This window comes from Denticeps clupeoides, unplaced genomic scaffold, assembly GCF_900700375.1.
Source record: "Denticeps clupeoides unplaced genomic scaffold, fDenClu1.1, whole genome shotgun sequence".
NCBI classification, from domain to species: domain Eukaryota; kingdom Metazoa; phylum Chordata; class Actinopteri; order Clupeiformes; family Denticipitidae; genus Denticeps; species Denticeps clupeoides.
Genome location: NW_021630069.1, coordinates 641886 through 656329, shown reverse-complemented (window position 1 = coordinate 656329; position 14444 = coordinate 641886). Strand labels below are relative to the sequence as shown.

General features: G+C 38.7%; 1 long non-coding RNA gene and 1 pseudogene across 1 annotated transcript; both read right to left on the bottom strand.

Annotated features, from left to right (window-relative positions):
• Positions 1-1718: 1718 nt before the first annotated feature.
• LOC114782101 (uncharacterized) lies at positions 1719-4766 on the bottom strand. The gene is made up of 4 exons (XR_003747857.1): positions 4591-4766; positions 3765-3901; positions 2659-3685; positions 1719-2571 (listed from the first exon to the last, which is right to left on the bottom strand). It is a non-coding gene; the product is annotated as an uncharacterized LOC114782101 (long non-coding RNA).
• Positions 4767-11466: 6700 nt separating this feature from the next.
• Positions 11467-11674, bottom strand: LOC114782121 (uncharacterized; annotated as a pseudogene).
• Between the last annotated feature and the right edge of the window lie 2770 nt (positions 11675-14444).

Here is a 14444-nt window from a genome sequence, read left to right as displayed (position 1 = left end):
TTTCTGTGCCCTTTACCATCACATGAATATTATAATCTTTCCTTGACATGTCTTTCTTTTGTGTCACAGATAAAATGCTGGTTCAGGTCAAGCATATCATGGTTGCTAAGCATGCTGAATGGACACCATGGGGCAGTGGTGGCCTAGAAGGTAATCAGAAGGTTGCCGGTTCGAATCCCGATCTGCCAAGGTACCACTGAGGTGCCACTGAGCAAAGCACTGTCCCCACACACTGCTCCCCGGGCGCCCGTCATGGCTGCCCACTGCTCACTAAGGGTGATGGGATAAATGCAGAGGACAAAATTCACTGTGTGCACCGTGTGCTGTGCTGCTGTGTATCACATGTGACAATCACTTCACTTTATCTATTTATCACAACCAACAGCAGAGGTTTGTGAAGCTGAGTGAGGTTGAAGGGCAGTTTGACTTCCTGCAATTCCAGGGAAAAGGTACATTTGTATACTTTTTGCATAGAATGACTATGAACACATTTGGTTTAATGTAGTCAATAACATATTTTGCAGAAAAGTGGAATGTTAAATCTTTAGGCCTTTTGAAGCCACTCTTGAAAACTGGCATTCAGTCAGGCATCATGTAGTGCCATATCAGTTAAATGAAATTTAATTCTTGTACATATAATTTTTTCTTTAATTTATATTTGAAAAGTGTGGAACTATGAATTATAATAAGTAAAATGTTGTAATTATCAGTGCATTTATTATAATTCTGCCTACCACTGGATGCATTATACACAAGGATGCTACAGGGACAGAAATTGATGCAGACATATTCAATGAACAATTTGGTGGTGACCGTTTTCACAGATGATGGTAAGATTTTAATGTTTTAATGTATTTAAGGAATATTGAAGCCACAGAATCATTTTTCTTTTAAAATTCTCTGCATTTTCCTTGTGTTCAGGTTCTGAGAAGTCAGACTCAAGTGCAAACTCATGTGCATCAACTACACATGGTGGACCCAAATTCAAATTGTTTTGTGCTCAGCAGGGGTGAAGGCATCAGTTTCTGATATTTGCATGTTCCTACAGTGAGCCTACTGAGTCTTCATCTCAGTCAAATGTATTGGAGGACCAATTGGGTTTCCAAAGTCAGTGTTGCTCTTCCAGTGTTTCTTCTGAAATCAGTGATTCTGGACAAAGATCTAATTAAAGAGATGTGTGCATCCACTGTGGCCAAATTACAAGGTAGTGGAATTTCAAACAGTTTGGTTTCCTCAATTGTAGGAGATTTAGAGGAATTAACAAATGAGATTCGCTCTCAAGCAAAGCACACTCTAAAAAATAATTTGTTGGGTTTACTTAAAAAAATTATCGTAACAATTTGCATTGATCTTTTTAAGTTATGCCAACTCTAGCATAATTGAGTAAATCCAACATGTAATTTTAAATAAGAGTAATGTAACAGTTTAAGTGTAACCAACATGATTTGATTTGACCTCTACAAACATAATTAAGTTGAACCAACTCAATATTAATTAAAATGTTCTGACAATATTAAGTTGTCAAATTGATCCATTTAACTTACTCAAACTTCTTTTTTTACTTATATCCTACTTATAAATATGCATGCAAATTGTTACGATAATTTTATTTAGTATTAGTAACTTAAATAATCACAATGAATCAGTCATTTCAGTTGTTCCAACTGATTAAAACTTTTATTAGAAAGCCTTAAAAAACAAAAAAAGGTTTTGTTCCAACCATGAATCCTTATAACTTTGCTAAGTTATAATCCTATGAACTTTGCTAAAAATTTAGATAAGTCTTCAATTTCAATGTCTTATGGTTTATTTCAAAGATGTGTGTGTCTGTATATGTCTATTTATTGCTGAACAGAAATATTTAAATTTCACTACTACACTTTTAGTCCTTTTGGTGAGGACAGAGTAAATATTACAAATACCATATTACAACACAATACAAAAGCTGGCAACCTTAATAGGCACACCTGTACAATGTTATTAGAGGACTGAAAGAATGGCTGGTGTATTATACAGTCACTTTGGGGTTAAAAAATAAAAATAAAATGGAACAGCACTACCATGCCACCTGAACTAAAACACTAGCACAACCCACTTTTTTTCTTTTTCTTTACGAAAGCAGTTTACATTTTAGTGACATTACCCTTGGGCTGGCTTTCAGTCCATCTAATTCCAGAAATATCTTTTGGAATACCTCTAAAGTGTTCTTCGGGATAGCTGAGGTTGAGTGCATATATCAACCCCATTAGCAAGGCACAGGCTCTTGGTACATCTAGGTCTTTCAAGACATCTGTTCTATAAGGGGTGGTAGTAGCCTAGTGGGTAACACACTCGCCTATGAACCAGAAGACCTGGGTTCAAATCCCGCTTACTACCATTGTGTCCCTGAGCAAGACACTTAACCCTAAGTTGCTCCAGGGAGACTGTCCTTGTAACTACTGATTGTAAGTCGCTCTGGATAAGGGCGTATGATAAATGCTGTAAATGTAAATGTATAACAATCTTTGCACTGGCTGGGTGAGTCATGACTGCGCTCTTCATCATTTCTCCAGTAAACTGCACTTAATCATCCTGGCAAGTGAGTAATAAGTCAACATATCAGTACTGTATGTTTTTATCTAGAAATTACAGTAACACAATCATGTCAGATTTACCTACCAAGTATTCTCTGAAGAGATCCTTCTTTTTCTTTCAGATACACCAACAGGGAATGGATAACAACCTCTCTCCTCCTTTCTACTAAAAAATGGAACAGGGAAAACAAATCTCTTTAAAGGGTTACAGTACATTTGTAAGAGAGAAGACAAATTCATCAGTATGTAAACATACTACTGAACCAGGTTAAAAGATTTAATTATATTCCATTTAGTAATTACTTTTTCTACTTGTCAGCTTACTTTGTTTTAATCTTTGATCCTGTCTCTGCCCAAAGCTTTGAACTAGAATTTACAATGTGTGTGGTCAAGTACTGTAATAGCTCTTGGCCGTGTGCATGAATAAACCCTTAAAAGCTCCTGTCGTCCGTAGTTCATGTTTGTCACTTCCTTATTTGCACTGTGGAATTTCAGTTACCTTGTAGCAAAGCTGACATCCCAAGTAATATATCCAAGATACCTGGAACACCCTAAGGTATTACCTAACTTAGTTATCTATAATCACAGTACTTACCTCAATGTATTCTCCCCAACTCACTCGTGATGGGCCAAGTATTTAAGTTACCAATAATGCACTCAATACTTACCTTAATTTACTTTGCTTAAACTAGTTGTAATGGTTACTTATTTAATTGGAATTACACTCCTCAGTTACCAATACTGTGCTTAATACCTACCTTAATATATTCTCATCTTACCTGTGATGTCTAAGTATTTACAGACTTACACTCCTCCGATACCAATAATGTAGCCAATAGTACCCTCAAATAACACTCCTAAACCTAGCTATGACATTAAGTATTTATTCAAGGTCCAGTTTTTCCATGAATGTCCTTTCCAGGTTAACAGTGGTGATCCTTTTAAATTCATCATTTAGCTGTATAAAATGATGCACAGTTAAACAGCACAATTAGTAAATATAAAACAAAGAATCTTAAATAACTTCATAGGTTATCCTGTAAATGAATACATAAAATTACCTGTGCTGCATCAAAAACAGCAGGACATCTGTTCCACTATCTCATCAACACCTGTGAGGTACATTGTATATGCTTTCCAGTTTTAGCAATAAGTGGGCTACATTTCTCTCAATTAAATCGGGCAACTCACCAACCTCTTCGTCTTCACTCAGTGCACTCTCAGTATGTTCATCAACAGGATCATCTCCTGCATTTAATGGATTGACATGCCTCTGTGAAAGCTCAGGCTTGAAGTCATCAAGTGAGTGAGGAGTGTGTTTTCGGCTCCTATGAGAAGCATATGTTCCATGAATGTTTTGAAATGGCAATTTTCAAAAACACAAGGGACAGTTTCCATTTATTTTAATGGCGGCCAATGTGCTCAAAATACTGTCTTTGTGTGGCGATTGTGTTTAAAGAGCAACATGGACATTTGAAAGATAACACTTCTCAATATGCCACTGTTTCATGAGACAAATGGCTTCTCGACAGGTGGGTTCACAGCCCACCCCATGTTTTAAATGAGCAATAACAATCCCAGTATAGACAAGGCATAAACACTATAATGCTTTAAGAGCACAGTCTTTCCTACTGTTTCAAATTTGCACAATTTACAAGTCCAATTCATTAAAACCAGTTATGAGACACTGCTGAAAGTAAAATTCATACCATCTTAAATAAAATTTTACATTTCATTATAGTCACAAAAGGTTGACACGTGAAATGAAATTGAAAAAAACTAATTTAAGATTGTATTACTGTATCCCAGCCAAATTGTCAAAGCAAAAACATTCCATAGCTCTAAAACACAAACTGAACTGTCTACAGACCAATGCTGAGCCAATACTTTACCATCTTAAGAAAGTTAAGTTATCCTTAACATTAATAATACTATAACAAAAGCCTTAAGTAACAAAACAACATATCATTGCACAGCGTCAATATAAGGTTTAAATGTAATTACAAACAATAATTACCTTCCCAGCCCGCCTTTAAAAGCTGAACAAATACTAGTTAGCTGGGGTGGCCAACTTTAACATGCCACAAAACGGCTTAGAGCATCAAAACGTAAATAAAGAAAAAGAAAATTTCATCTGCTGTGTTTTCAGTGTAGAAGTAACTTAACAAAGAACCACTCGAACACGCGACGACATCGCTGAATGTGGCCGCGCTGAACTTTTACACGGGGTTTCCCTCCAGTGTCTCCAGGGGCTGAATACCTCAGGTACCCAAGCAGTTGTTCCTGACGAAACTTTACTGACAGAATATCAACTGTAAATTACGATTGAAAAATACACATTACTCTTTTACTTTTGTAGTGTCACAATTAGTGCAACTTAAATTAAACGTTATTTAACCTCATTCGACTGCCACTCAGAAACAAACCCAATACAGATTAATATTTTTAGTACCGTGTTAGCAAGCTAAAAGAAACGTGTGAGCTATATGGAATAAGTTTTTTCTGCTCTGTGAAAACGATACATTGCCAATAAACTCATTGTAAAATTAGAAACTTACCGGGTAACGTAATCTAAACGAGGCACAAACTCCTCTCGTTTCTCCTGTATGTGTGGTGTTAAATGGCGCGGCTGGCAAGTCTTGTTGAGTGGTGATGAAATTATTGATTCAAGAGACTTAAATAATTAAGTTAAGGAAGTGATTTTTATTTTGCATTGACTTCCTAAAATGAGTTATTAACTCACGAAAATATGTACATTTGACAAACATGTTTTTTTTTATGTTAGAAACCTTTTCTTTAAGTTTTACCTACTATCACCATGAATGATTTTTTAGAGTGCATACTGCTATTTCTGCTTTACCTGTGAATGACCCCAGCATGTCTATGATAAATGAATCTTTTGAAAAATTAGTAAACCATTTTACAAGTTTCAATACCAAATGGAAACACTTCAACTTATAATGGGGAGTTTTTGAACCAATTGAAATTTTATTGGGAATGAGATATGAAAACAGGCGCAATCCAAAATGTGGCACTGATCAAGTACCAATAAATGATACTTTTATATATGTACCAATTTTAGAAACATTGACGTTCATGTGCAGAAATCCAGAAATCTGTTCTTTGTGTAAATCTCTGAGTCTGACACTTTCAGTGATTTTTTTGATTGGAGTTATTTTAAATCTCACCCTTTGTTTAGCACTAAAAGACATGCTTTATAGATTCAGGTATTTTATGATGATTGCCAATCCCCTGGGCTCCAAACATTGCATTCACAAAATTGGATGTCTTTATTTTATTTTCAGAAACTTGCCCCCCAAAATTTCATTCAATTTTGATGAACATTCATTTGATACCACTTTTTCACACACAAGATTTGCATAAATATTGTTTTGATGTAATATTAGAACCATTGATGAATGATTTGAAAATACTGGAAAACCAAGGGTTAAGTCTTCCCTTTTCTGACTAGCAGATTTATGGTACAATTTCACAGATAACTGGAGATAATTTAGGAATGCACACAATTCTTGGTTTTAATGAGTCATTCAGTGGTCGTCACTTCTGTCGCCTTTGTTTAATGGACAAGAATGATTGTCAGACAGTATACAGTGAGGATGATCCAAAAGGTGATCCTTTGTGGAAAAGATATATTTGAAATGCATTGCCAGTCTTTGTGTGAAAACTCTCAATCTATGTCTCTGTATGGTTGTAAAGAAATTCAATATTTAATTCATTGAAATATTTCTATGTTTCAAACAACTATTCATTTGATATAATGCATGATCTTCTGGAGGGCATGGCCCAGTTTGAAATTAAATTGCTTTTTGAGTATCTCACAGAGCATTTCATTTCAGTGCAGGACTTGCTTTCTAGCATATGTTGTTTTGATTATGGATTTTTAGAAAGAAAAAATTAGTCTGGAATTTGGAATTTGTTACTATTGTTACTATTGTTATTGTTACAGTTTTTTCACTCTGGGTATGACAATATATTTGAAGCATTTGATTGTTGAACACCACAAATTATTTAAACATTTGTATCCACATAAAAACCTGTTGCCAAAGCATCAGTTTATGATCACTACCCATCTTCTATAAGGAAGATTGGTCCCTTGTCACATATGTGGTCTATGAGGTTTGAAGCGAAGCATAAGGCATTTAAAGGTTATTTTAAAAATGTTAAAAACAAAGTCATTTGCAAACTTTGTTTTTTTACAAAGTCATTTGCAAACTTTATTACGAACATATATTACCCATCTTACATACCCAAAAATATCTGTCTTGAGCGACCATGTCTAGGGTCTTGCTCTTCCCTTTTATCATTTATCAGTAATATTTTGTGCTGATGACTGAGCACATGGTGGGAGACCAACTGTGTACCTTTTTATTGTTGTTTAAGCAAAAACACATTTCATGTATTCTACTATCCTAAAACAACATGCATGGTGTGGATGTTACGTCATGTACTCCGGTCATTGATGCTGACCAAGGGACCTCAGTCCCCTGGTTGGCATAGCAATCATAGATAAGGTCCAATGCAGAGGACACACTTTCCCACTTGTTTCAAGTGCAGCTTCATACACATAATACATTGAAATCTTTTGGTAATCCATCTATTAAAATTCAAAACAAAACCTCAAATCCTTAGAGAGCCCAATACATGTAAAAAAAAAAAAGAATCATTATATATATATATATATATATATACACACACACACACACACACACACACACACACACACACACACACACTGCCTTGTGCAGGCAGCATGTTGGCCTATAGCTCCCTCTAGTGGCTGTCTTGTCATATTATTTTGGTTACTCTGAAAACGATAGAATAAGAATCCAAGATGGTTGAACATAGTGCCGAAGCATTCCCGTATTGAGCTGATACGGATCCTAGAATGTTGTTGCTTTGGACAAGATTTGTCTGTAAGTATTGGTTATGACGAGATAAGGACTTTTTTGTTTTGTGTGTAAATGGTATAATTATTTGTATATTAGTAGCGTTAGAAACGTGTGTTTTGTGCTAGCTTGCTGTGCGCATGTAACAAGCTAATTTGCTATGTTATTTAGCTGATCGTCACATTTGTATTTTTTCAGTTTTACGATGGTCATAGAGAAGGCAATGGTCAGAGGCCATTCTTCAATAAATCAGCACAGAAAAGCAAATACAAGTCTTTTTATTGGAGCATCGTTATCTCGCTGTCTAGCTGGTGGAGACTAGAAAACCCAGAGCGAGGGCAGCACAATATATATCTAAAATGAAATGGACTGATGAGATGATTTGAAACCGTGTGCACTTATCCATGTTTAAAGTGTGTAATTTATTATTTGAGAGTGTTTTACACAGTGTGGTCGTGAGTGATTTTGTGTGAAAAACTGTACATGAGAATATTGTCACTGAGCGGTCCTTTAAATTTTCTTGCATGGTATTATATATTTATTTAACTTCCTGTGAAATTTGGGTGTCCATTTTGGTCCCTTTTTGCATTTAATTTAGGACAAGCGAAACTCCCCTTCGCTTCTCTCCCCTGCGTCACCTCTCCTCCTGTTGCCAAGACTGAGCCAATGAGCTTACACTACAGCGCAAAGATTCACAATCTATACAGCCAGTCCAGTAAAAACGCCAGAGAACTTCTGGAAGCTGCACAAGAAGTGGGATCTCACGTTCAACAAATTGGCAGAATTTTGAACACATGATGGGTAGCAAGCAGCTTCCGCACTGTGAAAGTCCTATGGTGCGCCCAACAAACACTTTGAAAATGCTTCTGTGGACCAAACAAAACCACTTTGCACAAAATGACTCTGCGCTTTTTAGGTCCTTACTGCTCTTTCTTTTATGGCTCTTTCTTCTTTCTTTAAACATTGTAAAAACTGTAACTCATTTGCACACCTTCACCCTACCAGTTACACATATTTTTTTACACAAGACGTAAAAGTGTAATACTTGGTTATGTTTGCAGCTCCAAGCACAGTATCACACTTTTAAAAGCCGAACTACTAAAACGCACTATTCGTGTTCAGGTCCTTTAAAGACTCCAGGGGAAAAGTCAGTGGAGGCCAGTGAAGCAAAGGCTTCAGGACACTTTGGGTCTGGTGCCTTACAGCCAAACCCCAAACTAAAATCAATAGTTCAAAAATCAGTTCCTGCAAAGCTTGATCAGTAATTTGGAGTAGCGACTCTCCTTTCAAGGGGAAATCCTACGTGATCTGAGCATACTTGATAAAACCAGTTGGCCATCAAACCCCAGTATCAGATATGGTGAGACAGAAATAAAGAGACTTTGCAAGAGATTTAATCTTTGTGAAAACCAGGCGGTCAATGGCATGACTAAAACAAGGAGCCTGAAAACCTTAAACCTCTGATCATTTGCATGAAAACCATACCATGTAGCACAGCTGAATGTGAAAGAGGCTTTAGCCTAATGAACAATGTATGCACTGATTAAAGGGCTTCTCTGTTACTGTCAAATGTTAGTCATCTCATGATGATCAATATAAATGGCCCTCCTGTTAATCTTTTTGAGCCTAGGAAGATGTAACAACGTGGTTACAAAAGCACCACTCTGCAACACAGACAAGACAAGTGAAACCTAAGCAGCCTGAGAACAAACACTTTTGGAACATTTTATAGATCTACACATTAATTTGGTTCAATCTGTATTTGAACAATTGATATATTTCTTTACATCTTAGTATTTGAACATGTTTTGAATATATGCTGTATCCATGTTTTCAATACAATTCCTGCAGCTCTGTTATGGTTGTTGTACATTTATCCAGTTTAAATACAAGCATCTGAGAATTTTTGCAAAGTTAAATATACAAAAAATTCTTGACTGCATTGCATGAACCAGGGTACTTTTTTTCTAAGCACAGTATACCCACTACAAAAATGTAGACTACACCACTGACAGTATGTCTCAAGCCCTACAGTTGACCACCCCCCACCCCCCCACAAATGACACCATTTGCAGGCTCACTCTACCCTGGAAGAGGGTCCCTCTCTGTATCACTCCTTCCCAACGTTTCTTCCTTTCTTTTATTCTCTCTCCTAGAGTTGTTTTTTTTGTGTGGAGTTTTTCCTTGTGTGCAGAAGGGTCAAGTGTGGGGGGGTGTCAACTGTAGGGCCTGTCAAAGCCCATTGAGACTTACTGTATGTGATGATGTGCTATATAAGAAATAAATGTTGTTGTTGTTATTATGAATACTGGAATAAAAATGGCACAAATATACTGATATTATTTTCATACGCTAATGATATGAATGTAGCCAGCGATCCACCCCACGGCATAATAGGTAATTATGTACAGCTGCGTGTCTCTGTGCCACTCACAGCTGTAAACAATTAATTGCAGTGTTTAAAACAGGCAGAGTCACGACCAGCTTATTTTACTATGTTCTAGATTTTGTCGGTTAATCCTTTTAAGTCTCTTGTTTTAGATAATTTTATTGGGTATTTATTCCAATGTTTTTGGATTTTAGTTTAGTTCTAACATATTTGCATGGAATGATTTTATTTTGATTGTGTGGTTTGTGTGTTTTTGATCCTTTTACCTTTTATACCTTTTGTGTTTATTCATTTTAACGGCGAAAGTGTACACCCAACTTTCCTTTGTCAACTCTGTGTTTTAGACATTTTAAATTGTATATTAAACCCAACTCTGTATTAAAGGATATTGTTTGTTCCAAACACGGTGTACTGGTTATTGGGCTAACATGAACCTGTAGTTAACCATAGGCCTACAGAGTTGAACCTGAGGGCATGGTTGCTACGATCATATTCTGTAATTCATTACATTTGCACAATTTGGTATGATTTATACTGGTATTGATATACAACAAAACACTGACTTGAGTAGATGAGTGGGCATTTTAAAACCAGTGTGTTACACTGTGTCTGACTGACCTTCTGGGCAGTGAACCCAAATACGTTCCCAATGAACGTGTGTGCATCGGATTGAATGCATTTTTTGAAGACTCATGACCTCATGCGATCAACAAATTCTTGTAGATTGTATGTCTGTGTGCTGCCATGCGCTTGGCCCTGCATTAATTCAATTGTTTTAGGCAAGGGCCTATAACTCAATTTGAGAGTTGCTGTAATCATATCCCTGAGCAAAGGGAGTGTTGTATTGGGCAGCTGCTCTCATCCACTGTAAGGACCTATTAAGGTTTTGGTTCATCAGGATTTGTTCTTTGTTTGCTGTTGTAAATTAGCTGCCAAACGGGACTGTTATTCACTTCCATCTGGAGGACAGGGATCAGTTGGGAAGCAGAGAAAAAAGGCGGGAAAACGTATCAAACAGTAAAAATACCCTCATGACTGTCAAAACATGCAATTGAGAGAATGTGCACACAAACAGTGCAAGTGTCTGTCATTCTGTAAAGACTGTTACTGGCAAAAAGGCAAAAAGCTGGCACGTCATGTGAGCGTGTGACAATAGCGGGTGCTGAGTTTTTATTTGCAACACAACAGAGAAAGAACACCCCTCCCAGAGGCATGCAATACTGGGTCAATGCATGGTGTGATGTCTCCTGATCTTCAACCTTCCCAAGTTCTCCCACACCGCCCCTCTGCTACGTTCCCTCCACTGGCTCCCAGTAGCTGCACGCATCAGGTTCAAAATACTGATGCTGGGCCATGATTGGACTCCTCCCCCTTCCTGTCATGATTGGTGGGCTGTAATAGGGCAGAGGGCACAAAATGGCGTCTGCTTTGGGACAAGAGGAAAGGGTGTTGGTGTGAAGTGAAGGATTGTGACCAGAATCATGAATCATAACTCAACTAACTTGAACTGCTTTGTGTGTGTTTTGTTTATATGTCTTTGTAATAAACGGTTAGCCATAAGTGCAATTGTATTGTTTTGGAGTTTCTGTTCCATTTGTACCATTTGCTATGTCCCTGAACCTAGACCAGGGACGTAACAGTGGAGCAGAAGGTGCAAGCACGTTTGCCGACTCCCTGTTCTAAAAATCCACTTGATTTGTGGTCTACTGCTGGGGGACGTAACAGCTATTAAACTGATAAGAACAGATTTATATTATTATTATTATTTTTTTTTTTACTTTATTGAATATTTTTAAACAAGACAGCTTAAAATGTGGGAAGGGGAAGAACAGGAACCCCCCATTTGTTACGTCCTGGTCTAGGTCAGGAAAATACACAATCAGAAAGAGGGAGGGAAATGCCACAAACATTGTAATGTCATTTTAATGAATCGAAAAAGTACAATTCAAGCCTTTGCCAGGCAACAACAAAGCACAGTGTAGACAACCTTGAACAGGGCATCTGTCTGGTGTATTTCCCCCCTTCTCTTTTATCTGGTCTCTTCACTGGAGTCTGTACGACTGGTACTGAAATATGTGGTATATTAGTATATTTGTGCTACAGTGGCCCGGCACCCTAACTAGGACAGCCTAACTAGGGTGAATTGAGCAATGTCTGTGCTTAACAGGGTGACTATGTGATAGTGGACTTAATAATTGACACAGTATCTGGGCCTTTAACAGTAGGCCAGAGAAAACAGATGTCTTTTCAGTTTACATTTAAACACTGAGACTGTGTCTGAGTACCGAACACTGACTGGCAAGTCATTCCACAACTGCAGAGTTCTATAGGAGAAGGATCTGCTCCCAGCTATGACCTTCTGCACTTTGGGTACCAGTAGTGACCCCGCACCTGTTGATCGAAGGGGGCGTGGCAGGTCGTAAAGAACTAAAAGTTCACTGAGATACTGCAGGGCGAGACCATTTTAGGGCTTTATATGTGAAAAGTAGGATTTTGTAGTCAACCTAAATTTGATGGGTAGCCAGTGCAGTGATTGTAAGACTGGGGTGATGTGGTCAAATGGTCCTGGTTCTAGTTAGAACTCTGGCTGCAGCATTCTGAACTAGCTGGAATTTACTCATGCACCTACTAGAGCATCCAGACAGTAGTGTGTTGCAGTAATCTAACCTTGATGTAATAAAGACATGCACCAACTTTTCTGCATCATGCATTGAGATAATATTTCTTGTTTTTGCAATATTTCTAAGGTTAAAGAATGCTATTCTAGTGACATTATCTACATGCACCTGCATCAATGAGGACACCTAGATCCTTTACTTCAGTACTTGGTGAGATAGAAAGGCTATCCAGAGTTATGATGTAGTCAGACAGCTTATGTCTGGCTTCTTGAGACCCAAGTACAAGAGCTTCTGTCTTATCGGGGTTTAACAGAAGAAAGTGGGTGAGCATCCACTGTCTAAAGTCCTTCAGACTAACCTTTTAGGTCTAACTTTCTGCAGAGGCTGCAAACCAGACGCCAGATTGCTTTGGCATGCCCACAGTCCCACATTACGTGTCTAATTGACTCGTTGTTACACTGGGACCGTGGGCATCTAAGATGCCTGGTCAGTCTGTGCACAACCTCTCCTACTGGCAGCTTGCCATGAAGGCAATGCCAGTTGAGGTCTTGTAGACGGTGATCTAACTCGGGAATCCTGGCCAAACCTTTCTCTAGCCCCAAAAGTCAAGTCAAAGTAAACTTTATTGTCATCTCTTCTATATAATGTGCAGATATACAGAGAGACTAGAAGACGTGGCTCCAGTTTACACAGGGCAACATAAAAATATACAACAAAAAACAGATGCGGCACATGGAATACAATATATAAATAAATAGGACACAAAATATACATTTTAGCTAAAAATGAAGTGTTAAAAAGTGATATTTACATGTTTACCGACTGTGCAAATAAATAACAGTAATAATAGTACAGTTTGTAAATCTCAACATTTTTCTTATTCTTGGTTTCAGTGCAATATGAAGAGGTAGTCTGTATATCAGCATGTGCATAACTGCAGCGATGCAGAGGTGCAACAGTGCGAGTGTGTGTCCACAGTGCGAGTGTGTGTGGGGGGAAGTATGAGTGCAGGTAGTGTGTTCAGAAGCCTGATGGAAGCCTTGTGGGAAGAAGCTATCACGCATCCTGGAGGATCGAGACCTGATGCTGCGGTAGCGTCTGCCGGATGGGAGGAGTGTAAAAAGTCCATGTGATGGATGTGAGGGGTCAAGCACGATGCAGGAGGCTCTTCTGATGCAGCGCTTATAGAAGATGTCCTGCAGCGGCGGAAGAGACGCTCCGATGATGTTACCAGCTGCTTTGATGATCCTTTGAAGCTGCCTGATATTGGCAACAGTACTGTTACCGAACCAGGCGGAGATGCAGCTGGTCAGGACCCTCTATATGGTGCCCCTGTAAAACACAGTGAGGGTGGGAGGGGGCAGGTTGGCTCGCTTCAGCCGTCTCAGAAAGTGGAGACGCTGCTGGGCCTTTTTGGTAATGGAGGTGATGTTGGTGGTCCAAGTGAGATCGTCTGAGATGTGGACTCCCAGGAACTTGGTGTCTTTTACAGTCTCAACCGTGGAGCCGTGGATGCTGAGTGGGGTGTGTGTGGGGCGAGTTCTCCTGAAGTCGACGATCATTTCCTTTGTTTTGTCCACATTCAGCGACAGGTTGTTCTCACTGCACCAGGCAGCCATTTGCTGTACCTCATCGTTGTTACTGATGAGCCCCACCACGGTCGTGTCGTCGGCGAATTTGATGATGTGGTTCGAGCTGTGCAGGGCGGTGCAGTCGTGAGTCAGGAGTGTGAACAGAAGTGAACTGAGAACGCAGCCCTGAAGAGCTCCGGTACTCAGCTTGATGGTGCTGGAAACGTTCTCGCCGATTCGGACGGACTGAGGTCTCTCTGACAGGAAATCCAGTATCCAATTACAGAGTGAGGTACTCAGTCCCAGCTCGCTCAGTTTCACACACAGTCTCCGGGGGATGATGGTGTTGAATGCTGAACTAAAGTCTATGAACAGCAATCTAACAT